Genomic DNA, 27,847 nt, shown 5'->3' on the forward strand with positions numbered 1-27,847 from the left:
TCTCTATACTATTATAGCATATGTTTGGTAGCTATAACCCACTAAGTTAAAGTTGAATTTATAGGTTTCGCCAGTGCTGCTTTTGCACTTCTAATTGAACCGAGGTTGGTTCCCTAGCTTGATGCTACAGCATGTGGTAGTAAATGTTTGTACTACTGATGATGGTCCACAACACCTCATTGGATGCTCAGCTTTCGACAGATGGATCTGCTCCTGTTGGACTGCTTCTGTGGGTTCTGTTTAGTGTAACAGCAATGCTACACAACACAGTGCAGAATGTGCTTGATGTAGAAGCAAACGTTTGTCTCTCATGCCATCCTGCTGATGTTGCCATGGACAGTTGTGTCCCCAACAAAGCACAAGCCCCAAGTTAGATCTGAGTTTTGCATAATCCACTAATCTATAGGATCAATACATGGCTCATTTGTTGCATGAGAACACAGCACGAGGGTTGATGTGAGGTTTCCAAAGACCAAATACTCTTCAAACCCATTGAATGAGCCCCGGCAGGAAGGGTAGCCTTTCAATTCTGCTTCTCATTTTATTTTTAACTTGCTTCTTGAACACACAGGTTTGTTAGCCCATAATTTCTATCTTTCCAGACATAAAGTAGAAAGATCCTATGACAAGGATACCTCTGTGTAGTTGGTAGGTGCTGTGCTCGGGTGTAGGGCAATTAGAGCCTGGATGAGTTCTCACATACAATGACTACACATGATATGATCAGGTGTAATATACTTGTGAGAATCAGGGGTTTTATATTATTCATTCATGGGGTTTTGGTATTGCTGCTAGGATGGCATTTATTGAACATCTATGACTGCCTGGGATAACTGCTCTGTGTTCAAGCTGTGAACGTTCTGGGCTGTCACTCCAAGAAGAGTGAAAAGAGTGCATTTACTCGGTCGAGTTAATGAACCCATCCATACACTCTCTTCCTCACTAATGGGGTGGTACCTGGTGCAGGAAATACCCAAGGGATGTTCGGCCCGTTAGTGTTGGAGCTCTGATGATGACACCCTACACGTTTTCTCTTTGTAAGAGAAAGATCAATACTCCCATGATTCTCAGTCTCCTGAGCAGTAGGGTACCTGAAGCTGTCATCTGAAAGCTTCCCATTGTACCTGTCTTAGAGTTCCGAAATATAATGCAGGAATATTAAAGGAGCCAATATGTGAACAGCAACCTCCACAAACAGCTCTGTGGTAATAACCAATAGTTGAGGGGTTTGTGTGATGTTGATTAAGACATAAATAGTGGACAGGGCAGCCCAGGAATTACTTCTCCAGTGATCTTTGCTGAGGATCTTTCCATCCTTCAGAGAGGACCTCTGGTGAAGACCGTACTCAGACAGGGACACATGCTTCCTATGCAACATTGCAGCAGAAGTGAGACCTTGTTCTTATGTGTCTGAATCTACAACACTCCCTTTGAGGTCACAGAAAGCCCCCAAGCAATTCCACTGTCAGCAAATGAGGTGCACTGGCTTGAAGAACGGAAGTGACGAGGGAGAAGATGGAAATTACATCATAACAGTCGGCGGTCTCCATCGTGGATGAGCATCCCCGTTTCCCAGAAGTGGCAGTACCCGTTCGCATGTTGCACTGCTGGGCTTGGGGCTTTACTTTGACTTGCAGATCTTCGCAAAATATCCCTTTTTCCTACAATTGGTGCAGGTGGCGTCCTTGGCAGGGCAGTGTTTCTTTGGATGCTTGCCCTGCCCATAGAAATAACATGGCAGGAGGGCGCCGATGGTGGCAGAAGTTAGGTCGCAACGGGAGGTTTGCGATCCCACCTCTCAAGATGGTGGCGCCAGTGTCCCCCATGAGGTGGCCACGTGTTCACTGGAGAACAATTCAGCATTGTGGATGGCCCCTTCTAGGGTACTCACCAACTCGATGGTTTGAGGTAGGCTGTTGTTTCTGTTTGAGTAGCCTTTGCCTCATGTAGTCGGAGTGGGCACCCTCTACAAGGGCGTCTCTCATCAGTAGCTGCGCATGCTGCTCAGCACTCACAGCCTGGCAGTTACAGTCCCTTACAAGTTCCTACAGAGCCCTGCCAAAGTAATTGAATGACTCCCTGGGTCGCTGCCTGCGTGAGTGGAGCATGTGCCGCCCGTAGACCTCGTTCACCTGTACCTTGTACTGGTCTTTTAGAATGTCCATGGCTTCTCCGTAAGTTCGGCAGTCCCGCACCATCTGGTAGACCTGGTGCCCAATATACAAGAGCAGTAGATACTTATCCTCATCATCCTGGTTCGCATCTGCAGAAGCTGTGAGGAATCTTTCGAAGCAGCGATGCCAGAAAGTGAATTTTTTGGCCACAATGAGTTCCCTCGGGTCGATTTCCAGGCTATCAAATTTCAAAAACTTGCCCATGTTCCAAGGAAGCAAAAATCCAGCTAATAATTTTTTTAAAACTTTATTTAAAATTTTCAAGAAAAAACTTATACAAAGTCCATAATATAAAAATTAAAAACTACAACTAACCCACCCCCCTCCACCTACCCTCAGCAAGCCCCGCAAGGGAAGCATACAAAAAACATCATATGTCTGCTGATTCTAAAAAACAAGCAGGTTCTCAGCCTTGCAGAAGCAAAGGCTGCAAAAGTAAAAAACATGATTTAAATCTTCCATTACATCAACAAAATCACTCTTAGAATATTATCAGAAGCATACCTATTTTTAATAAAACCAACCTGATCTACATGTACTAATTGAGGTAAATACTTATCATGTTTATTTGCCAATAATTTCACTATTATTTTATAATCTACATTCAATAAAGAAATTGGCCGATATGAAGCTACATTCAAAGGATCTCTGTCTTTTTTTGGTATAACCGTTATTATTGCACTCAAACACTAATCTGATAAAGCTTGTTCCTTCGTCACCTGCTGAAGAATGTCCATAAATAGAGGAGATAAATCATCATAAAAAGCTTTATAAAATTCAACAGTAAACCCTTCGTCTCCTGGAGATTTCCCATTAGACATTTGTTGAATAACATCTTTTATCTCTAAGTCAGTAAAAGGAGAGTCCAATTTCCTCACATCATCTTCCCTTAATATTGGCAAATTTAAATCCAACAAAAAAGATTCAATGGAACCATCGTCTCGAACTCCCTCTGAAGTATATAATTTCTGGTAAAATGATAAAAATTGGTCATTAATTTCCTGAAGTTTATAAGTAACTGAGTTATCTTTTCTCACAGCATTAATAGTTCTCGATGCTTGTTCTGTTTTCACTTGCCACGCTAAGACTTTGAGCTCTATCACCTAACTCGTAATTACATTGCTTAGATCTTTGAATCAGACATTCATACTGATATGTTTGTAATGTATTATATTGTAACTTCAATTTAGTTAAAACTGCTCTGTACAATTCCTCTGGAATTCTTTTTCCAAATCAGCTCTGTTTTTCCAACAACTGACCCTCCGCCAAAAATTTCTTCTTTTCCTTTGATGCATATCTAATAATTTGACCACATAAAAATGCCTTCAAAGCATCCCATAAAGTAAAATTACTCTGAAATGATTCAAATTTAGAAAAGAAACAATTTGATTCTTAATAAATTTTACGAATTCAATTTTTTTCAATAACATTGCATTAAACCTCCAACGAAAAGTTGATTGAGTAACTTCCAGCCCAACACAAGAAATAAATAACAATGAATGGTCAGAAACTATTCTACTCTTATATTCAGCTTGAATAAAATGTGATTGCAAATGTGCTGATGCCAAAAATAAATCAATCCTTGAAAATGAATCATGACGTGAAGAATAAAATGAAAAATCTTTCTCAGTAGGATTTAGCCTTCTCCAAATTTCTATTAAATTTAAGTCTTTCATCAGAGAAACCAATTGGACAGCTGCTTTTGATTTTTTTCATAGTTTTCGGATGGATTTAATACACAATTAAAATCTCCCCCAATCAAGATGCTTTCCTTAGATTGACTCAGAGTTAAAAAAGCTTCAGACATAAATTTCTCATCTTCAACATTAGGCGCATACACTTTTAATAAAGACCATGAACTCGGCAAACAATTTACAATTAATCATTAAGATTCAACCAACCGTTTCCACCGAGGATCCAAGTACAAATGGTATTTTTTTATGAATCAAAATCTCCACTCCTTGTGCTTTCGAATTAAAAGAAGATGAAATTACATGACCAACTCAGTCTCTCTTCAATTTTAAATGTTCTTTTTCGGTTAAATGAGTTTCCTGTAAAAAAGCAATATCAACTTTCATTGTTTATATCTAAGCTAAAACACGTTTATGCTTAATCGGGTTATTTAAGCCTTATACATTAAATGTTGCAAAATTCAAACTAGACATTTTCTTTCATTGTTAAACACATACAATGTTTTCTTTTTTTATCCCTCTATTCACTCAATCAATAAAAACAACCCTCTCCTCAATAAAATAAAATCAAGCTCTCCTTGCCAAATGACCCCTGAATTAATCAAATACTAACCCCCCCCCCCCCGCTAATAAAATTGAAGCAAGATCAATTAACCAAAAGACTGAAGTACCAGAACTGAAGGCTTTTATCAGCTAGAGATGGACAGCATCTCTTGAGTTGCTGGCTCACGCTGACTCTGACTTGAACTGGGGGCAGGGTTGTGGCATGACAGCCTGAATGGGGAATAAAGGGGAGGAGTCACAAGCCGGCCAGTGAGAGCATAGTCAATGTATGAGGTCAAAGGTATTTACATACACAAAGTGGTTTCACCACAACAAGATAAAAGCCTATGGTACAATTGGAAACATACCAGTGTGGTAGAGCATTGGCTGATTGGCAGGAAACAGTGAATCGGAATACAAGAATCAATATTCTGGGTTTGTGTCGGGGCCACTTCTTTTTATGTTGTTTATCAATGAATTAGATTAAGGAATGAATGTCTGTGTGGCCAGGTTTATTGGTGATACGAGGGTAGGTGGCGTGGAGGAGCTGATAGAAGGATTTAGATTGGGAGAGTATGCAGAAAAGTAGCAAATGAAGTTCAAGGTTGGAAAGTGTATGGACATGCACTTTGGTGGAAGAAATAAATAGGCAAACTTTTCTAAATGGAGAGAAAATTGAAAATTGTCTGATGCAAATGGACCTGGGAATCCTCTTGAAAAATACCCTGAAGGTCGAATCGTTGATGCAAATGTAATGGTGGCATTCATTTCAAGAATAGAATACCAGAGCAGGAATGTAATGTTGAGGCTTTAGAAGGCAATGATGAGACCTCACGGAATATTGTGAGCAATTTTGGACTCCTGATTTTAAAAAAAAAGATGTGCTGACATTGGAGAGGGTTCAGAGGAGTTTCACAAGAATGATTCTGGGAATGAAAGGGTTATCACACAACCAATATTTGATAGCTCTTGTCCTGAGCTTGTTGGAATTTAGGAGAATGAGGAGGATCTCATTGAAATGTTTTGAATGTTGAAAGATATGGACAGAGGAGTTGCAGAAAGGATGTTTCCCATGGTAGGAGAGTCAAGGACAAAAAGGCAGAACTTCAAAATTAAAGGGCATCCACTTAGAACAGGAATACAAAGGAATTTCTTGATCCAGAGAATGGTAAATCTGTGGAATTTGTTGCCACAGGCAGTTGTAGAGGCCAGGTCATTAGGTGTATTTAAGGCAGAGATTGATAGGTTCTGAGTAGCCAGGGCATCAAAGGTTATTGGGAGAAAGCCGGACAGTAGAGCTGAGTAAGAAAATGGATCTTCTCATGATTAAATGGTGGGGCAGGCTCAAGGGGCTGAATAGCCTATTTCTGCTCCTATGCCTTATGGTCTACTCCCATTCTTTTCTCTTTTACGTTCCCACCTCTTAGTGGTCTCTCCTTCATCTTCTGTTCAATGCCATATCACCTTTTAGCCCCTCCAAGCTTTCTCCTCACTACCTTTATTTCCTCTCTGCTTGATGTACTTGACAGAGGCTCTGATAGCTTAGTGGTTAGAGCACTGGTCTTGTAAACCCGGGTCGAGCTCGTTCCTCATTGGGGCCTCATTTCTGTAAATGGTGTTGGACGAAGTGGCAACTCTCTGTTTTCCTTACAGTAGACAAAGTTAAAGAATTTCATGTATGTTACTCTCTAAATGTTGTATTACATGACAATAATGGAACCTTTATCCTCACCCCTTCCATCTTTAGCCTCAACCTGAAACATTGACTGGCCACTTCTACACATGGATGCTGCTTGAGTAACTCCAGCACCAAGGAAACAGCCTTGTCATAAATAAAAACAAACCTGCTCCAGATTGTTCCTGTCACCTGATACAATGTTCTGGTTCTGAGAGTGATCGATCCTCACCAAAGAAGCAGCTTGTGTCATGTAATCCTGATCTATCCACAGGTTGGTTGGTGCTGAGCTACCTCTGCAGGCTGCAGATAGTGCGTACGAAGGAAATGAACCAAGGCTCCTGTTTGACTCCCTTAGACTTTCAGTCAGTGCAGCAGGTGACTTGAGCTGTACTTTTCCTTTGTTCTTCACACAAAGAGATATTCTGTATGCATTCTCCCATTTCAAATCAGCTGACTGAGCTCATCTGAAGCTGTTCAATGCAGTTAATATTTCAAGTCGATGACCTTTCATCAGACACAGCCTAACCTGCTCTTTTCAATGCTATGTTTCAGGTTTCCAGTCTTTGTTCTGGTTAGTGGAAATTGGCCACTGCAATGGCTCCAGTTTACTGCAGAGAAATCTGCCAATTCCTTCTGGTGATGTGTGGATTGAGATAAACTTGCCTGGAAGTGCATCACTGGTCAGTACCGCGAAACAAGCCAGCTCAAGGTGTCATGCCCTGCCTCTCAAATTCATTCAATTAATTTCACTCAGATATTTATCATTATAGGAATAATGCTGAGAATTTACCCCTGTATAGGGCACTAAAAGTGGTGTTATTTTTATTTGGTGATGGATTTATTTGGAGGATCTGTGTCACTAACTAGGGTGTCACGTTATCTATCGTTGAAAATTTGTAAAAATTTGCAGATGCTGGAAATCTAAAATAGAGAAAACGCTTGAAAATCTCAGGAGGTCAGGCATCATCTGTGAAGAGAGAAACCTTTCAAATGGAATCAGCATCAGGGTTGAGAAAGAGAAAGATGGTGTACAGAGGAGTGAAGGAGGGCTTACGTAATGGTATGTGGCTGGTAGCAATCCGATTACACTGATTAAAGAGTTAGCTCCTGCTGTGACTTGGCCATGCTCAGATAGGGGATAGGCAATTCACAGGTAGGGAAGCAAAAGGATGGCAGACAGAACTGGTTCCTGTATCAACAGGAAGAAAAAGAAAGGGAATGTGATTTCTGTGTTGGTCACCATTGACTCAGAGCCATGGGAAGCCCAAGGCAGTAGATGATGCCAACAGTGAATGAATGCTGCACCACACCAGGAAAGGTTGAGGAAAAGCCTTTTAAAATTATGAAAGAGATTGTATATTGGGATAGAAACTACAGCCTTCATTTATACTGTACCTGACTGGCGTCAAAGTCACGCAGCACTGAATGGAGTCTTCAGCTCAACTTGTCCTTGCTATCCCTTGGCATTCCGGCCTGGTCTCATTTGTCCTCATTTGGAGCAGATCTTCCTGAACTCTTCCCATCTTCAAATCTACCCAATTGTCATTTGAACATTGTAATTGTGCCCACTTCTATAGTTTCCTCTGGGAGCTCATTCCAGATACGGACCACCCTCTGTGAAAATGTTACCCCTCAGGTCCCTCTTAAACCTAGGCCCTCTACTTCTAGAAATTTTACTGTATCTCAGTACATGTGATATTTTATAAACCTTTATAAGGTCTTCTCTCACTCTAGGGTTTAGAACCCCACCTATCCAACCTCTCCCTATAACTGAAGCCCTCTGGTAACATAAAGTGTGAAAAGGATCAGGTTGGGAGAATGTATCTCTACTTCTGTGTCAGCAACATTAAGGAGCTGATCACTGACTTCAGGCAACAGAGAGAAGGAGCATGTCTCCCTCTATAATGTGTGGTGAGCTTCAAGATCATTGGAATAAATATCACCAACTCCCTGATCTGGTCCAACTATGTCGATGGTGGTACCAAGAACCCATGCCAGACATTCCAATTTCTTAGAAGCCTTAGGAAATTTAGCATATCCCCAAGGTCTCTTACCCACTTTATCAGCATTACCATAGAAAGTATCCTGTCTGGATGTATCACATAGGACAGGAACTGCTTTGCCCAAGATTGCCAGAAACTGCAGAGAGTTGTGAATGCAGCTTAGGTCATCAGGCAAATCAACCTCCCGCTCTCTTGGGAAGGCTGCCAACATATTAAAGGGCCATCCCACCTTGATCACATGCTCTTCTCTGTATGAGTTGACTTGTCTGGATAGCATACAAGGCAAAGCATTTTACTGTATCTCAATACATGTGACAACAGTTCATTTCGATTTCTTTGACTTTTTGAAACTTGGGAGAGAAGGCAATTTTATACATTTTCAATCTTATTTTTAAGTTTGGCTATAATTTGGGATTTCTCAAGTTTTGTTTGAAGGATTCGTTGCCAATTGAAGGTTCTGCCAAGTGTGTAGTTGTACCCAATCATGAGTTGATCCTGGTAAAAACTTGGAAATGCAGGGAAAATTCTGAGCAGCTTTTGGTTTGTGCAATAAAGACTTGCACCTTAGGAATAATGCAGCAATGCTCATGCTGGGGACGCCTCTGGACTTCACTGGCACAGGCCGAAAGCCTTTGTAGCAAGCTGGCGTAGAGTGCTGGAGACTACTATCAATTGTATGTTATAGCTGGCTCTTTGAAAGGATGATCTTTGTGAACTTGAATGGACTATATGTCACATTCTTTAGAGCAAAGGAACCAGTGAACAGTAGGCTGTTTGTAACATCCAGTCACGTTACAACGTAACATAGAACACTCTGTAGTATGGGCCAAAAGCAGCTCACATCCAGCAGACAGTTTAAGGACAGCTTGCTTTGAAAACTTTTTCTTTCTCCAGTGGTTGCTATTCAGAAAAATCTAATCTGCTTAATGAATATTGTTAAGTGCATGGCATTTTGGGAGATTCCGATCATTTAATGCGAGCAGCATTTATGTCTTTCACTGTGCAATGTATTTGGGCTGTTCTGTAGAGGAAGCTTTGTCAGTGATGTGATCTGTATCCTCTCTGGTATTAGTATTCAAAAATACCAGTTAATCTGCTCATTTCCGTTAAAATAAACTGCAGCTATTTTAAACCATAATGCAAGATCGGTCAGAGGATTTGGAACATAGAACATTGCATTGAAGCAAAGAAAGTTTTGCACTTCAATAGCATCTTTCTCAACTTTGGAAAGTCCCAAAGGTTTAGTGCCAATGCAATTATTTGGAAGTGGAGCAGCCAGAATTGTAACATGGGTGATAAGTCATCAATGTATGTATAGCAAACTCCAGCAGCAGCGGTCAACGACTGAATCATTGCTGAGAGAATGAGAGGTAGATGAGAGACAGTTGCTTTCACACTGAGATCCCAGTAAATTGGCATGTCAATGACCCATGTTTAAAGCTGGGTCAGATCAAATCGGAGCATTCACACTGAACCAAGAGAAGCTGGTTTTACACTGGAGCCAATGCGTTTCGCATTGGCTCTGATACTATCTACCTTGGCGGGTAAGTACCAAGATGAAAATTACCCTCCTTACTGTGTTGGTCGTGTTCACCCAGGTAAGTAAAATGATAAAAAGGTGATTAAATACTGGCTTTCAGGAGGATTGTGAAAGAGTGCTTTGGGTGTCCTTTTATATAGTGCCATGAATTACAATGTGCACCCAAGGGGCTAGATATGAAATCTGGCTAACAGCTTGACCATAGGTTTGCAGAGAAATTTACCCTGAATGGGTCAATTACAGTATCAGTATGATTTCCTCTCTACTGGTATTTTCAGGGAAAGACGACTGCACCATGCATTAAATGGGATCAGTGTCATTTTAAGTATATTAAGTGGAAAAGGGATGTGAGAGTAGGACTGATAGAAAATGATGCTGGAGAAATTGTAATGGGAGACAAGGAGAGGGCAAAGGAACTGAATAAATATTTTTCATCTGTCTTCACTGTGGAAGACGTTAGCAATATACCAGATTTCAAGGGTGTCAGGGAGGAGAGGCGAGTGTAATCTCGATCACCAGAGGAAACGAGCTTGGTAACTGAAAAGACAAAGGGTAGATAAGTCTCCGGACCAGATTGAATGCACCCTTGAGTTCTGAAAGAAGTATCTACAGAGATTGTGGGTGGTCACCCAGCTATTTAAAAAGGGAAGGAGACAACAGAAAGGAATTAGACCTGTTAGCCTCAAATCAGGGGTTGGGAATTTGTTTGAGTTGATTGTCAAGGACGAGGTTATGGAATACTTGGAGATGCATAATAAGATAGGCCAAAGTCAGCAAGGTTTTCATAAGGGAAAATCTAGCCTTACATACCTACTGCAACTTTTTTTTGTGGAAAGCACAAACAGGCTAGATAAAGGACATGCAGTGAACGTTGAACATTTGGACTTTCAAAAGGCCTTTGACAAGGTGCCGTCCTTGAAGCTGCTTCACAAAATGAGAGCCCATAGAATTACAGGAAAAATACTAGCATGGGTAGAACATTAGCTGGTTGGCAAGAAACAGAGTGGGAATAAAAGGATTCTATTCTGTTTGACTATCAGTTACTAATGTTGTACATCAGGGGTCGGTGTTGGGGGGCACTTCTTTTTAAGTAGAACAAGAGCTATTTATTCTGCAATGATTTAGATTGCGGAATAAATGGCTTTGAGGCTAAATTCGCAGATGATGCAAAGATAGGTGAAGGGGTAGGTAGTGAAGAGGAAATGGAGGGGTGCAGAGAAAATTGGGTAGATTAGGAGAACGGGCAAAGAAGCGACAAATGAAATACAATGTTGGAAACTGTACAGTTGGGCACTTTGGTAGAAGAAGTAAAAGAGCAGGCTTTTATTGGATGGGGAAAACATTCAAAGTTTGCAGGTTGAAAGAGACTTGGGAGTCCTCATGCAAGATGCCCTAAAGGTCAATCTCCAGGTTGAGTGTGTGGTGAAAGAGACAAATGGAAAGCTGACATTCATATGTCATAACTTGCATTATGGTTTAAAATAACAGCAGGGATGTGATGTTAAGGCTTTATAAGGTACTGGCGAGGTCTCAGTTGGAGTACGGAGTATAGTTTTGGGCTCCTTATTTAAGAAAGGATGTGCTGGCATTTGAGAGGGTTCAGAGAAGACTCACAAAAATGATTCCTGGAGTAAAGGGATTAGCATATGAGGAGCATTTAATGGCTGTACTTTTTAGAGTTCAGAAGAATGAGGGGGTCCTCATGGAAGTATTTTGAATGTTGAAAGGCCTGGACAGAGTAGATGTGGAAGAGTTGTTTCCTTGGTAGGCGAGTCAAGGACAAGAGGGCAAAACTTAAGGATTAAAGGGCATCCATTTAAAATGGACATGTGGAGGAATTTCTTTAGCCGGAGAATGGTGAATCTTTGGAATTTGCTACCACAGGTGGCTGTGGAAGCCAAGTCATTGGGAGTATTTAAGGCAGAGATTGATAAGTATCGCAATAGTCAGGGTATCAACGGTTCTGGGGAGAAGTCCTGGGAGTGGAACTGAGTAGGAGAAAGGATCAGCTCATAGTGGAATGACAGAGCAGACTCAATAGGCCAAATGGCCTTCTTCTGCTCTTACATCTTATCTAATTCACCAGATAGTCCATGTTTACTTTGCCTGGATCAGGAGTACATCTGTTATCTTTGTGGATGCTGCACAACCTGCTGTGTTTACTGCTCTCATTCCAGTCAGCTGATTACACTTGGTTACACAATTCATGAAATAGCATCGACAGTTACTGGTGAAAGGAGACAGCTTTTGGTTTACAGACTCTTCACTAACACCAGGGAGAGGATTCCTGTGCTTCGCCTGCTATTTTGCAGATTGGAAGTATTTTGTATTTCTCCCAGTCTGTGCAGGATATATGGTTTTGATTTCTGGCACTGTCTGTATTCATTGTAATTTCTGAGCAAAAGGCCATTGACTGTTCTCAACTGAGTGTTTGAAGTTTGATTCAGGATATCTCTGGGCTTTAGGGATACAAAGCACATTCTTGGCCAAAAACTTACAGGCCGCAAGAAAAAGGGGCAGGTTAAGGACCTGTGCTCCTTTGGATTAATTAAATGGTGAGAAAGAGCTGATGTCGACCTTACAACCGGCAGCTGCTATCCTGTAATGCATTGGACTTGGAAGCACTAGACCACATTGAACAGCCATGAGAAGGCCGAGACTATAACCCAACACGTGACCCACACACAAACTTGGCTTGTGCTTCTCAATCCAAGTTGCTCAAGTCTCCTGGATGTCCTTTGAAGTATTTCTCCACAGATGAGTTGAATTAGTTTGCATTGTATGAACTGATGATAGTTGCAGTAATGAGGTTGCTGCAGCATTGTGAGTAATATACCAGAGATTACTGACCACCACACTATGCCCAGAGGTGGATAATTAGGTAGATAAAATTTAATAAAAACACAATGCTGGTGAAACTCAGCAGGTCAAACAGTGTCCTTTACATAACAAATATAAAGATCCCTATTTTGCTCATGCCCAAAATGTTGGCTATGTACCTATCTTTCCAATGTAAACTACAGTATACTGTTTGAGCTGCTGAGTTTCTCCAGCATTGTGTTTTTCCTTCAGTTACGCTCTCTGCAGACTTGCTTGTTTTACTCCTGATTAGGTAGATAGTTGGCTTGGTGGCTGAAGTGCACAGACTAATTTATTTAATGTGGGGAAATGTTAACAGCTGTAAGCATCTCTGTGGAATTTAGATAATTGCGGGTTAGTGGGGCAGTCACAAAACAGTGTATGCAGAGGACGATTCTGCTCGGCTGCTTCTGAAGAACATCTTCTGCTCCCTGTGCGTTGGGCACAGTGTGCTTTTGTTTCACTGTTTAACTGAACTGCCATCAGGTTCACTACTCAGTTAAGCTACTTCATGATGCTTATCTCTGGGATGTCCCCAAGTGGTTCAGATAAATCAGATTTCCAGAATGTAATCACATCAAGGGAGGAAAATCTCTAAACCCCAAAACTCAGCAAAGCAAGGACAAATTATAATGTCTTGGACATGCCCTCTGGTATACCGTGTCATGCAGATTCACAGATATTTGGGGATTTATATAAAAAAGCACTTGAAGGAAACAAGATTAAAATCCATGAATTCTGGAAAGATTTTTTTCTGTTGACGCTACTGGACGAGAGCAAAATACTTGAATTTCCAGCAGCCACATCCCACACAGGAGAAGAGATGAGAACAGATATCTCCACGAAGAAGGCAAATGCGATGCTGGCATTTATTTCAAGAGGAATAGAATACAGGAGTAGGGATGTGATGTTGAAGTTTTATAGGGCACTGGTGAGACCGCACAGAGTATTCTGAGCAGTTTTAGCTCCTCATTTAAGAAAGGATGTATTGACTTTAGAGAGGATTCGGAGGAGATTCACAAGAATAATTCCGGGAATAAAAAGGGTTGTCATATGAGAAATGTTTGATAGCTTTTCTCCTGTATTTATTGGAATTTAGGAGAATGAAGGGGGTTCACATTGAAACGTTAAGAATGTTGAAAGGCATGGAAAGAGTAGATGTAGTAAGATTGTTTCCCATGGAGGGAGAGTCTAGGACAAGAGGGCAGAACTTCAGGATTGAAGGGTGTCCGCTTAGACCAGAGATGTGGAGGTATTTCTTTAGCCAGAGGGTGGTAAATCTGTGGAAGTTGTTGCCACAGGCGCCTGTGGAAGCCAAGTCATTGGGTGTATTTAAAGCAGAGATTGGTTGGTTCTTGATTAGTGTAGGTCAGTGGAAATTACAGTATTATCTTTAAACAAACAAATTTCCTGCTTTTCCCTGCAGACTCCAGGTTTGGGATCTATTGGCCAGGAGCTTAACTCAGTGCTGGCAGGAGTAGCTGAGATTTTTCAGGTGCTCGGTCATCAGTGGAAAATAACCTTGTAAATGCATCCTGGCCATCACATTCTGGAGATGGTGCTGTCAGCATCAGAAGGCCCACCAGATGTGAAGCTGGTTCTACTTAGAGTATTCAGCCTCCGTTTACTACTGAACTGCATTTAAAAGTGACTTTTTTTCAACACTTGTCAACTCCAGCACATCTGGGAAACTTTAGTTGCAAAACATTACACAATGTGCAATAGATTATACTGTAAGTTAAATCGCAGAAAAAGGTCAAAACATAAGGAAGACAAGATCTGGGGGATTGATTGGGAGCATTAATTTTTTATAGTTTAACGTCACATTTTATAGTTTGTTCCAGCAGTAAAGTGGATATCAGATTGCATTTTCTCCTCATGTTTTATTTCAAGGTCAGAGTATGAAAGCACTGACAAAGTCTTTTAATTTATTGGGTTGCAATCTGTGCACTGCAAAAAATCTTTTCTCAAATCAGAATGTAATGATGGCAAAAACCAGCTGGGAAATTTGAAATTCATTATATTTGTTAACTGATAAATGTTCCATTATCAAGTTCCAGGGAATTTCTGCTTGGTTCAATAGTCACTGTACTCTGGAAGTACCAACTAACAAAAACATATGACATTCAGAAATACAGCCTCAATAACAATAATTTATTTTGGGGGGGGGGGGGCGTGTGGTGGACACAGGCTCGTGGGCCACAGGCCCTGTTACCATGCTGCATGTCCTAAAAGAATTAAGTTCATTGAGAACATTAATATATAAAAAAGTGAAATGTGTGGCAAGTGTTCTCAAGTTGTTCTGAATTGTGGATGAAAAGTCAATCCCTCAGGTCTTAAGATTATTTTATTGAAGTTGGATTTAAATATGTACTGTGTTTACACCTAGGGTGGGCAGAAAACGACAGGCGAATGTCCAGAAAACGACACTATCTGACTGGCTGCAGGAGGGAAACAGGAGCAACTGAATTAGACTTGAGCAGGTGGTTGAACTCCTGTATTATTTAAACCAAATTTATATTAAATATAATACATTTAACATTTTGGATAACATTAATGTAATTGGGAAAATTGGTTTAGGGTTGTCTCTGTTTGGAAACATAGTTGCCTATAGAAAGTCACCCAGTCAGTTTATGCCGAATGATTTAATTTGCAATATTCCCCTCAGCCCCATTCAGACTTGTGGGTTGTTAAATCAAAGATCAGTGCTCTAACCCAGCATGGAGGAGAAAGCTTGTGCATAATGGTGTACAGAAAAACATGTGTTACACATTCTGTTTCTGATGACAAATTCAAGTGAAAACACATTGTCCCCAGTAGCAGTGCCCTACATTGCCCTCATGGATATAAATTATTTCTTGTTTTTTTGTTTTCATCGTGAGAAACCGCATTTACGGCAGAAAAGAATGGAAGCCTCCTTACTATTGCTCTGGACAGGGTGAAGTTGCAAACAAAGCTATCTCCCAATCTGTGTCCAGTCTCCTCATTGTAGAGGAGGCAACGTCAGGAGCACTGGATGCAATAAATGGCGCCTACAGATTCTCAAGTGAAGTGTGACTTCATTTGGGAAGACTGTTTAGGGCCCGAAATGGTAGCGAGGGAGAAGGTGTTGGTGGAATGTATCAATTCTTTAGATTGCAGGGGTAGGTCATAAAAAAGACAGACTTGAAACATAATTGTTCATTCTTTACCATAGCCCAGTTAGGGAACCTATCAGTGCCAACCGAAAGCCAAGAATATTTCAGCCGCCCAATGAGAAACTGGAGGACTCAGCAGGTCAGGTAGCATCCGTGGAGAGAAATGGTCAGTCACCGTTTCCCACTAAAATGTCCAGACCTGAAACAAAAGATAAGGTAGTCGCAACCTTTTTTCTCAGGGTAGGAGAATCTAAATTTAGAGTGAGGGCATAGATTTAAAGTGAGAGGGAGTAAGCTTTAAAGGGGACCTGAGGGGCACCTTCTACACACAGAAGATGGTAGGGAGTGGTAGAAGCAGGAGGAAGCGGTAGAAGCAGGGACAATTGTGACGCTTAGAGGACAATTAGGCAGGTTACATGGACAGGGACAGTTCAAGAAATATGGGACTAGCTTGGTTCGTGTGGATAGGTGGGGCTTGATGGGGTTTTGTCCGTGCTGTAAAACTCTCTGACTCTGACCTTTTCTCTCCAAGAATGGGACCTGACTCACCGAGTCACTCCAGCTTCTCATTGATTGCTCAAGATGCCATTGTCTGTAGTTCTTACTTTTTTCCAGCCTTCAGCAGCCTGTGATGATCCTTGGTTGACAGCACATATTGCACTGTAATGGGAGGTGCCAATGTTCAATGTCGAAAAATCATGCTGTTAGCTTACAATATGATGAGACTGCAAAGCTCACCAAGGACAACTGACTGCGGGTAAATATTTTGGACAGGACAATCTAGCCAGAATTGGTAGCTTCTGACTTCCTTTGTGACAGACTTATGATCTGTTTGCTCGCTTCGGCAGCGCATATACTAAAATTGGAACGATACAGAGAAAATTAGCATGGCCCCTGCGCAAGGATGACACGCAAATTCGTGAAGCGTTCCATTTTAAAAAAAAATAATAAAAAAAGGCTTATGATCTGTGATTAACCTTTGAAATGCACCCCTAGACTAATGAACATTCAGTTTATAGAAACATTCACTGGTGTAACCAGTGCTTTTGTTGTTTCATACGGATTAAAAGTGAAAAGTTAAAAAATGACTTAAAATATATCATCAGTCATTCATTATTGTTGGGTCTAAACCCTGGAATTCTAACAATATCTTTGGAAAACATTCATCACACTGACCCCAGCAGGACAAGAGCCAGACCCCACAGTTTAGTAAAAGGAACATACCTGCTCCAGTCTAACACTGGTTATCCAGTGTCACACTGGTTAATGTTGGTATGGGAGTGTACAGAGGTGAGACTTTCTGGTTATTAGGAATTCCTGGAACTGAAGACAGTTCACAAGAAAGTAGCTGTTTTTCTTTTGGAAATCCAAATGGAATGTTCCAAGGATGAAGTTCTGAGCCATGTGCAGGTTCCAGTGGAGTGACAGACCTTAGAATGAAAGGGAAGGGTCTCAATGTGGCAATGTAACCGCAGAGCTTTGCCCCGCAATGCCTTCCCAAGGGAATCTTCTGCTTGAGTATCAACACAAGTGTACATCTCACTGCAACAGGTTAGTGGGGTGTCCATTGGCATGGAAACAAATGTACCTAATTGTAAGTGTATGCAAGATTAGACACAAGGCACGGTCTTGGGTTTGATTTCTTTGTTTTTCACATCATCTGCTGCTTCACATCGACTGCAGTCAACAGGAATTTCATGTATAAAATTTGCCTTTGCCTGCTGATGCTGAGCAGCCACTATGTTGATGGACACTGGGTTACGGCCTCCCAGTGAGGTCAAAGGTGAATGCAATCGATGTAATAGCCAGAGACCAAAGGAACCTCAGCAACCCAAGGTAAGAGCGTTGCCAGATGTCATTTGGCAACTGCTTTCCCCACTCTCTGATGTAAGTGATGGTCCCAGGACCCCACTGCTTCTGTCTGTGACTGAACAGCACAGTGAGGAGGAACCAGCTGAAGTTCGTCCCCATGCAATGCCGGCAGAATTCTCACTCACATCCCAATGCTGAGATGTCAGACTGCTGCCGATGATGGATATGACCCAGGTTCACATGACACACGTGGCATAGGCTGAGCATTTGTTGGCTAGCTACTGGCCATGCATTTAGCCAGTGCTCTGCAAATACTGGGATTTTTCTGAACATATTCTGGTGGTAATGACCATGTGTGGAACATGTACGTGAATAATCGCAAGGGCCACCTTTAACCATCTACTTCCAGGTCTTCCAAATCATCCATGAAGTCCAAACAGGTTGGTTGTTGTTGATTCTTTCCAGCCAGGAACAAATGAGACATTCAGCGGCTGCAAAAGAGGCACCGAAATAGTGTGTTGCCTGCTGGGTGCTCAGGTCCCGAATGTCTTGGAGTGGTTGCAAAATATTCTTCAGGGGGGAGTTGATCAGGCAGAGGTTGTGGTACCAATGACATAAGCAAGTGTTGAGATAGGGATCCTGTAAAGTAACTTGAAGGAATTAGGAAAGAGGTTGAAAAGCAGGGCCTCCAAGGTGGCAATCTCTACATTACTCCTGGTGCCACAAGTGGGAAAGGTCGGAGTCGGATGAGAGCACAGACAAAAGAGTGACTGATGAGATGGGAGCAGGGGACAGAGTTTCAAGTTCTTGGATCATTGGAAACTTTTCTGGGGAAGGGGTGGCCTGTACAAGTAGGAGGGAAACCAATATCCCGCCAGGGAGCTTTGCTAATGCTGTTTGGTGGGTGGGTTCACCTATATTCGCAGGGGTGCGAGCCAAAGTGAAGAGGCACTTGACTCACAAGGTACAGACAGCTAGTAGGAAGTTTGCGTGCCAGGACTGTAGCCAGCGGGATAAGTTGCAATGCAACAGGGACACAGAGTCAAAAAATGTTACAAATACAGGGTAAAAGGTTTTGTATTTAAATGCAAGCAGCAAAAGAAATAATGTGGACGACCTTGTAGAACACCTGCAGAATGGCAGGTATGATATTGTGGCCAGATAATGTTGTGGCCATCATGAAGTTGTGGTTAAAGGATGGATGTCATTGGGAGCTGAATATCCAAGGATACACAGTGTGTCGAAAGGATAGGCAAGGTACATAGAGGGGGATGGTATGGCTCTGTTGGTAAGGAATAAAATTAAATCAAGAGCAAATTAAGAGGTCACAGTATCAGATGATATAGAATCATTGTGGGTTGAATTAAGAAATGGCTCACTGTTAGCAGTTACCGTGTTATATTGACGTCCAACAGTAGCTGGAATGTGGACAACAAATTACAACAGCAAATAGTAAAGGTGTGTCAGAAGGCCAATGTTATGGTAGTCATGGAGATTTTAACATGCAAGTAGATTGGCAAAACCAGGGTGGGACTGGATCTCAAGATGGAGAGAACATCTAGAATGCCTATGAGTTGGCTGAGCCAAAACAGGAAATGGCAATTCTGGATTGCTCAATGGGGTAATTAAGCAGATTTGATAAGGGAGCCCTTAGTGATCATAATATGACAGAATTTTCCCTGCAGTGTAAGAGGGAGAAACTAAAGTCAGGTGTCAGTATAACAGTGGAACAAAGCTATGAGAGAAGAACCATCAAAAGTTAACTGGAAAGGCACACTTGGGGGGGAGATTGACAGAGCAGTAATGGCTGGAGATTTTGCGAAAAATAAGGAAGGTGCAGGACAGGAATATTCCAACAAAAGAAGAAATATTTAATGGAAAAATGGCACAACTTTGGCTAATGTCAGAAGGCAAGCTAAAGTAAAGGTATGAGAAAGGGCATACAAACAAGTGAAACTAGTGGGAAGATAGAGGACTGGGAATCTTTTAAAAGCTTACAGAAGGTCATGAAGAAGGAAAAGATTAATTTTGAAAAGAGCCTCGCAAATAAATATCAAAAAGCTTTTTAAAATATATTAAAAGTGAAAAAGAGGCGAGTAGATGCAGGATTGATAGGAAATGATATTGGAGAAATTATAATGGGAGCCAAGGAGATGGCAGAGGAATTGAATGACTATTTTGCATCAGTCTTCACTGTAGAAGACATTAGCAGTAATACTGGATTTTCATTGATGTCAGGGAAGAGAGGTGAATGCAGTCACAATCACCAATAGGGTTCTTGGGAAGTTGAATGGTCTAAAAGTAGATACGTCTCCCAGACCAGGTAGAATGCACCCTCGTGTTATGAAAGAAGTAGCTGGAAACATCAGAAGGAAACAAACAGTGGGAATAAAGGGATCCTATTGTGGTTGGCTACCGATTGGTAGAGGTGTTCTGTAGGTGTTAGTGTTGATACCACTTCTTTTTATGTTGCATATTAATGATTTGGATTGTGGAATAAATGGCTTTGTGGCTAAGTTGAAGATGATACAAAGATATGTGGAGTGGCAGGTAGTGTCGAGAAAATGGAGCGGCTGCAGAGAGACTTGGATAGATTATGTAAATGGGTGAAGTGGCAAATTAAATACTATATATATACGTGTAATAGTTGATACAGTGTAAAAGTCGACCCCCCTATTTTTGGTCCTGGTCCCCTGCCTAACACCCCGACCACAGGCACTTGCACAGACCGCAGACGTCTGCCCATCCAAGCTCCTGACACTCCTGCAACTACCCACCCATCCGAGCTCCTGAATCCCTGACCCGTGGACCTGACCTGTCCACCTGCCCATCCGAGCTCCTGGGGTCCCAAACACGCAATTAGCATCAGATCCCAGCCGCCCACCCACCCATGCAAGCTCCCGACACCCAAAACGCAGTCTTACCACTTGGACCCATCCATCCGAGCTTCTGACACATCAAAGGACGCAGGTACTTAGCGTGGTCAAAAGTAATATGCGTGTAATTGTGGACCCTCTAGAGTTACCCTAAAAATTGGTCCACAAAATTTGACTATTACACCTGTATATATAGAACAATATTGGAAAGTGTATAGTTGTGCACTATGATTAGAAGAATAAAAGGGAAGACTACTATTTGGATGGGGAGATAATTCAAAATTTGGAGGCGCAATGGGACTTGAGAGTCCTCATGTAAGACTAACCTCCAGGTTGAGTCTATGGTGAAGAAGGCAAATGCAATGTTGGGACTCATATTTAGATATCAGAGCAGGGGTGTGATGTTGAGGCTTTATCAAGCATTGGTGAGGCCTCGATTGGAGTATGGGTACAGTTTTTGCCTCCTTATTTAAGGAAGAATGTACTGGCATTGGAGAAGGTACAGAATGATTCCTAGAATGAAGGGATTAACATATGACGAACATTTGATGGCTCTTGGGCTGTACCCCTTGGAGTTCAGAAGAATGAGGGGAGGGGACCCTCATAGAAGCATTTTGAATGTTGAAAGGCCTGGACAAAGTAGATGTGGCAAAGTTGTTTCCCTGGTAGGGGAGTCGAGGACAAGAGAGCCTAACTTCAGGATTGAAAGGCATCTATTTAAAACAGAGATGTGAAGGATTTCTTTAGCCAGAGGGTCATGAACCTCTAGAATTTCCTGCCATAGGTGGCTGAAGATACCAGATCATTGGGTGCATTTAAGGCAGAGATTGATATCTATCTGAATAGTCGATGTATCAAGGTTATGGGGAAAAGACTGGGGAATGGGGCTTAGTGGGAGAATGGATCAGCTTATGATTGAATGACAGAGTGGACTCGATGGACTGAATAGGCACTTCTGCTCCTATATCTTATGGTCTTAGTCCCGGGCTCCCAGTTAATTCCCCAAAAACCATCCACCCAACTGTCCTTCTCCTTGACAGTCTCTTGAACCAATCCATGGACAATGCAGTGTGGTGGCTAGAGACTGCTGTTTTAATGTAATTTCCATCGCACCTGCAACATTGACCTCGGGCACGTTCAGAAGATGCAGTTCCACACCATTCTATTTTAACATCTTGTTGGATGCTGTGAAATGTCCAGACTTTGACAGGAGAGGACTTAGAGCCTTGTAGTAGGATCAAGAGGTTGTTAAAGAAAATGGAAAGATTGCAAATAGAATGTTCCAGACTGATAAGGTGGTCCTTATCTCTATTTACCCTGTGTTGATGTGTCTCACTGGCGAGCATATTGCTGCCAAACTAACCAAACACTCTGCTTACTGTGGAATAGAAGAAAATAAATCAAAATCAATTTCTAAAATACAACAAGCCATTTTTGGGTGGTTGTTTGGACGTCTTTAATCTTGATAGTGAAGTCACCCAAGCAGAGCTAATTCTTTGTGTAATTAAGTGCAAAGAGACATAAGGGGACTGACAGTGAGTTTTGTTTCTGTGCCAAAGTTTCATTGGTCCATCTTTGCAGAGAGGTCCTGCCACCTGCTGTTAGCATGAAGCAAGCTGGGGGGTGGGCACATAATGCTGAGGAGGCAGTAGCAACTTTGAAAACACACAGAAATGCTGGAGAAACTCAGCCAGTCTCGCATCGTCCGTAAGAGGTAACGATATATTACTGATATTTTTGGCCAGAGCACCTCTTCAAGATATGAATAAAAAAACAAGATGTCTGAATAAAGACTGAAGAGAGAAAGTGCGAGGAGTCCAGACCAACAGACAGAAGGTGTAACTGGATATGATAAGAGGAGAGGTGAAAATTGATTTTTTGTTTTTAAAAAATGTTTAGTCATACAGCACGGTAACAGGCCATTTCGGCCCATGAGGCCATGCCGCCCAATTAACCTACACCACTGGTACGTTTCAACCTCCGTGAAATTTTAGCTCTGTGAAAGGTGAGAGGGTAAAAAGAGACAGCTGGAGGCAAGGTGGCAGGGGAAGAAGGCAGGGGGTGGGGGTGGGCCTAATAGAACTCGGTTGTCTAGATGGAAGAGGCGGTGTTCCTCTGATTTGCCGGTGATCTCGGTCTGGCAGTGCATGAGATCATGGGCTGACATGTCAGCAGGCAATAGGATGGGGAATTGAAGTGGGTGGCCAGTGGGAGATCAACGCTCTTCACCATTTTCAGAATGAGCATCTAAATAGTAACTGAATTTCCACAGGCACCCCATGATTGGATTCTTAGAAATTTCATATTCCTGATCACATACAGTGGAAAGAAATGGAAGTAAGATAAATTTATGTGGAAGGGAAGAAATGAGCAACATGTTGTTACTTGACAACAGGCAAGGCAGGTTTTATGTGGACACAGGGCACTGTGGGCTGTATCGTAGCTGAAGCACCAATGGCCAAAGTTTAAACCCCACCATAGCAGCTGTGGAATTTCAACCTTAGTCCTGGGTGGCACAACTAGCGTAGCATTATCCAACACCAGAGATTGGGCCAGGGATTCAAAACCCCCACCGTCTGTCTCTTCTTCTGAACCAGATCCCCACTATCCCTCGAAAACCAAGGTTCCCTGTGCCTGCTGAACTTGCCTTTAATACTTACAGGAACATACAAACCCTGTATTCTCAAAATTTATTTCACCTTTGATGGTCTTCTACTTACTGTGTACATCCTTGCCCGAAAACAACTAATCCCAATCCACACATTCTAGATCCTCTCTCATTCCCTCAAAATTGGCCTTTCTCCAATTTAAAATCCAAACTCAAGGACCTATCCTACTCCATAATTAACTTGAATCTAATGGCATTATGATCATGGGACCCAAAACGTTCCCCTACATATACTCTATCACCTGTTCTGTTACATTTCCGAAGAGAAGATCCAGTATTGCACTCTCTAGTTCGTGCCTCTATATGTTGATTTAGAAAACTTTCCAGATAAGATCTGACAAACTCCAAGCCATCCGGCCCTTTTATATATGGGAGAGACAAAAGAAATTGTGAAAGATTTCACTCATCCCTCACTAAACTGTTCTCCCTTCTCCCATCTGGTAGGAGGTACCATAGCACCCAGGCCCTTATGTCCGAATTGGGCAACAGTTTTCTTCCCCCAAGCCATCAGGTGCCTGAATTCCCAGAATAGATGTGGATAGTATACAGTGGACGTTTGTATCTTAATATTTTAATGTGTTTAACTTCTAACATATATTTATGTAAATAATGCTCCATGATCCTGGAGAAACACTATCTCATCTTTTCAGGGTGAGCATGGTATGAGCGATAAATAAAGGTGACTTGGCTTGAGTCCCAGTCAATATTCTTTGGCTTGGCTTCGCAGACGAAGATTTATGGAGGGGTAATGTCCACGTCAGGTGCAGGCTCGTTTGTGACTAGCCGTGTGCTTCGGGGATCAATACTGGGACCATTGTTGTTTGTCATTTATATTAATGATCTGAATGATAAAGTGGTAAATTGTATCAGCAAGTTTGCAGATGATACTAAGATTGGAGGCATCCTTGACAATTAAGGTTTTCAAAACTTGCAGAGGAATCTTGTCCAGCTGGAAAATGGGCTGAAAAATGGCAGATGGAATTTAATGCAGACAAGTATGAGGTGTTGCATTAAGGAAGGACAAATCTAGAAAGGAGATACATGGTGGATGGTAGAGCAACCTGGAAATTCAGTCACACAATTTCCTGAAAGTGGCACCACAGGTGGATAGGGTTGTAAAGAGAGCTTTTGGCAGCTTGGCCTTCGTAATTCAAAGTATTGAGTACAGAAGTTGGGATGTTATGGTAAAGTTGGATAAGACATTGGTGAGGCCAAATTTGGAGTATTGTGTGCAGTTTTAGTCACCTAACTGCAGGAAAGATATCAATAAAATAGAAAGAGTTCAGAGAAGATTCACTAGTTCAGAGAAGATTCACAGAGAAGATTCTGGACTTCAGACACTGAGTTACAGGGAAAGGATAAACAAGTTAGGGCTTTATTCCCTGGAGCATAGAAGCATGAGGGGAGGTTTGATAGAGGTATTTAAAATTATGAGGGGGATAGACAGAGTAAATGTAGATAGGCTTTTTTTCACTGAGAGCAGGTGGGGTGCAAACTAGAGGAGATGGATTAAGAGTGAAAGGGGAAAAGTTTAGCAGGAACATGAGGGGGAACTTCCTTACACAGAGAGTGGTGGGAGTATGGTACATGCTGCCAGCTGAGGTGGTGAATGCGGGCTTAATTTTAACATTTAAGAGGAATTTGGATAGGTACATGGATGGGAGAGTTAAGAAGGGCTATGGACTGGGTGCACTTCAGTGGGATTAGACAAAAAGGAATGGTTTGACACAGACTAGAAGGGCCAAAGGAGCCTGTTTGTGTGCTGTAATGTTCTATGGTTCTCCCCATGTCTGCGTGTGTTTCCCTGGGGGCCCGGTTTCCTTCCACCATTCAAAACGTACTGGGGGTTGTAGGTTAATTGGATATAATTGGGCGGTACAAGCTCATGGACCAAAATGGCCTGTTACTGTGCTGTATGTCTAAATTTTAAAATGTAATGAGTGATGGTACCTGCAAAACTACTGGATTGCTCTAAAAACCTATGTGGCCCATTAACTTCTTTTAGGTGAGGGAACCTACTGTCTTCACCCAATGTGGGCTATACATCATTCTAGTGTGGTTAATTTTTAAATGCCTCTGACGTGGCTCTATGAGACCCTTGATCCAAAACAAGGAAACATCTGCTAGCCCTTCAAGTAACACCTACACCCTGAAAAAAATTAATAAAGAAGAACAGGTGCCAATGTCTTGACATCAGAGGGTTCTCGCTGCTGCCATCAGGAAAGAGGTATAGGTGCCACAAGACGCGTACCACCAGATCAGGAATAGCTGCTACCCCTCTTTACCATCAGACTCCTCAACCACAAATTCAATGAGAGTCTCATTTAAGGACTCATGCATTTTATTGATTTTTTTTTGTTCTCTCTGAATTGCACAGACATTTTGTTTACATTCATTATCTGTTTACAGTTCTTTATTTGTTCACGTGTACACTGTGGACAGTTTTGCAATACCAATAAGTGGTAATTCTGCCTCGCCCGCAGAAAAAAAGAATCTGAGTTGTATGTTATGTCATGCATGTCCTCTGACAATAAATCTGAAGTAATGTATTGTACTCATACTGCTGGAGTATGTAGCGTGCTGAGAATTCCAGGGATAGGGAATGTATCTGTGCACCACACACTCGCCATTGCTCTTCTACCCTGGGAACCACCTTTGCATTGAGGGCTTCTGTTCCCACTGTTGTCATAGCAATGTTTGAAGTAGACAGCTAGTGAATAAATTAAACCTTTGCCTTTTACAAAATTAAGATTATATTTGTCAGGCTGACAAATCTACCAGACAATGGACTTTAATGGAGCATTCTGACCGCAATGTACAATGATTAGCAACAGGAAAACAATTTAATATTGGCCTTTAAGAAAACTATTTTAGCATTAGCTCTTTACATGCACAAGCAGCTTTAGAACTCAATCAGTAAAACAAGACTAATGATGCGGAAGTGACCTTGACCTCATGGATCAGATTGAATTTGCACCTTTGTTGGGAGAATCTTTTCCTTGGTTTAATTCCATGATCTGCTTAGCAGGATGCACCAGTGGAGTTAAAACTGTCAGAAAAAAATCGGATACATTCTGACTGCAATTTTTAATCTTGTGTAGTCAAATATGGACGTATAACTTTGTGGCTGTGTGAAATGGTGAAAGGTAACTAAGTTGGAGGCTCAAGAGACAGCAAATGCTGAAATCCAGAGCAACTGCTGGAAGAACTAAGCGGGTCAACAGCATCTGTGGAGACAAAAGGATGGTTGATATTTCAGGTCAAGACTCAGGTCCTGATGAAGGGTCTTCACCCAAAACATTCACCTTCCCTTTACCTCCACAGATAAGTCATTTGTTTGCAGTATACTCTTAAAAAGCTTTGGTAAAGCTTGGCGTCTGAATTTGTGCCCGAACCTTCTGATGAAATGATGTGATGCTTTCAATCTGGGGAAACCAACAGCCTTGTAAATCAACAAACTGCTTTAGAATATAGAACATAAAACAAAACCGCACAGTACAGGCCCTTTGGCCCTTGATGTTGTGCCGACCCATATATCCCTTCCTAAAAAAGTACTTAACCCTCCCTACCCCATAACCCTCTATTTTTCTTTCATCCATGTGTCAGTTTAAGAGTCTCTTAAATGCCCCCAATGTTTCAGCCTCCATCACCATCCCTGGCAAGGCATTCCAGGCACCCACAACTCTGTGTATTTTTTTTAAAACTTACCCCTGATATCTCCCCTAAACATCCCTCCCTTCACTTTACATATGTCCTCTGGTGTTTGCTGATCCTGCCCTAGGAAACAGGTACTGGCTGTGCTTCCCATAATCTTGTAAACTTCTATTGTCTCCTCTCATCCTTCTATGCTCCAAAGAGAAAAGTCCCAGCTCTGCTAACCTTGCATCATAAGACTTGTTTCCCAATCCAGGCAACATCCTGGTAAATCTCCTCTAAACTCTCTCCATAACTTCTACATCCTTCCTATAATGAGGTGACCAGAACTGAACATAATACTCCGTGTGGTCTTACCAAAGATTTGTATAGTTGTAACATGACCTTTCTACTCCTGAATTCAATCCCCCTATTAATGAATTCAAGCATCCCATAGGCTTTCTTAACTAACCCATCAACCTGTGTGTCGACCTTGAGGGATGTATGGATTTTCACTCTTAAGTAACCGACAATTAACCCTATATATACTCAGTCTTCTGGCTAGTCCTTCAAAAATGCATCACCTCTCACTTATCTGGATTGAAATCCATCTGCCATTTTTCTGCCTAACTCTGCCTCCTGCCTATATCTTGTAACCTTCAACAACCTTTATGCTTCAGACTTTTGGCCAAAGTTCTCACAAGGTTGATCCAGGTGGCTTTGCATGAATTTGTCCCAAATTTGACTGTTGGGTAGAGAACTACAATACACTTTGTCTTCTTTTTCCATTAGCATGCAACTTGTCCCTACTTCAACCCCACACCAGCAAGGTCTTGAGGGCCCTCACTTCTTTCATGAACACAAGTCCACTCCATCGCCAACTCATTTACCTGACTGAACTCAATCTCTTGTCGAAAAATTTCTTCAACATTTTACATCTCCTCCAGATCAATAATATACCCTTGGGAAATTCAAGGGACCAAACACTCTCATTACAAATTTAAAGTGTAAAATTTACTTTTCCTTCTGGTAGTCATGTGATCATTAGATTGTTGTGAAAACCCAAGTTGTTCAGGGAAGTAGATCACTATCCTTAGCTAGTTTGGCCAGTCCCTAGTTACTTTGCTGGAAATACCCCATCCCCAATACCTAATAGGAACTAGCACAAAGGATGCTGGATTCACAGAGCATGTCCACATCTGGCCATGGGTTCAGAATATGATGTTTTGTGAC

At 41.8% G+C, this 27,847-nt stretch overlaps 1 protein-coding gene and 1 non-coding gene across 2 annotated transcripts in view; both read left to right on the forward strand.

Annotated features, from left to right (window-relative positions):
• Positions 1-27,847, forward strand: part of LOC138738769 (multiple epidermal growth factor-like domains protein 9) — a 210,238-nt gene that overhangs the window by 101,645 nt on the left and 80,746 nt on the right. The window lies entirely within an intron of this gene.
• On the forward strand, positions 16,460-16,564 carry LOC138752115 (U6 spliceosomal RNA). The gene has a single exon (XR_011350388.1). It is a non-coding gene; the product is annotated as a U6 spliceosomal RNA (small nuclear RNA).

Source organism: Narcine bancroftii, chromosome 1, assembly GCF_036971445.1.
Source record: "Narcine bancroftii isolate sNarBan1 chromosome 1, sNarBan1.hap1, whole genome shotgun sequence".
Lineage (NCBI taxonomy): Eukaryota > Metazoa > Chordata > Chondrichthyes > Torpediniformes > Narcinidae > Narcine > Narcine bancroftii.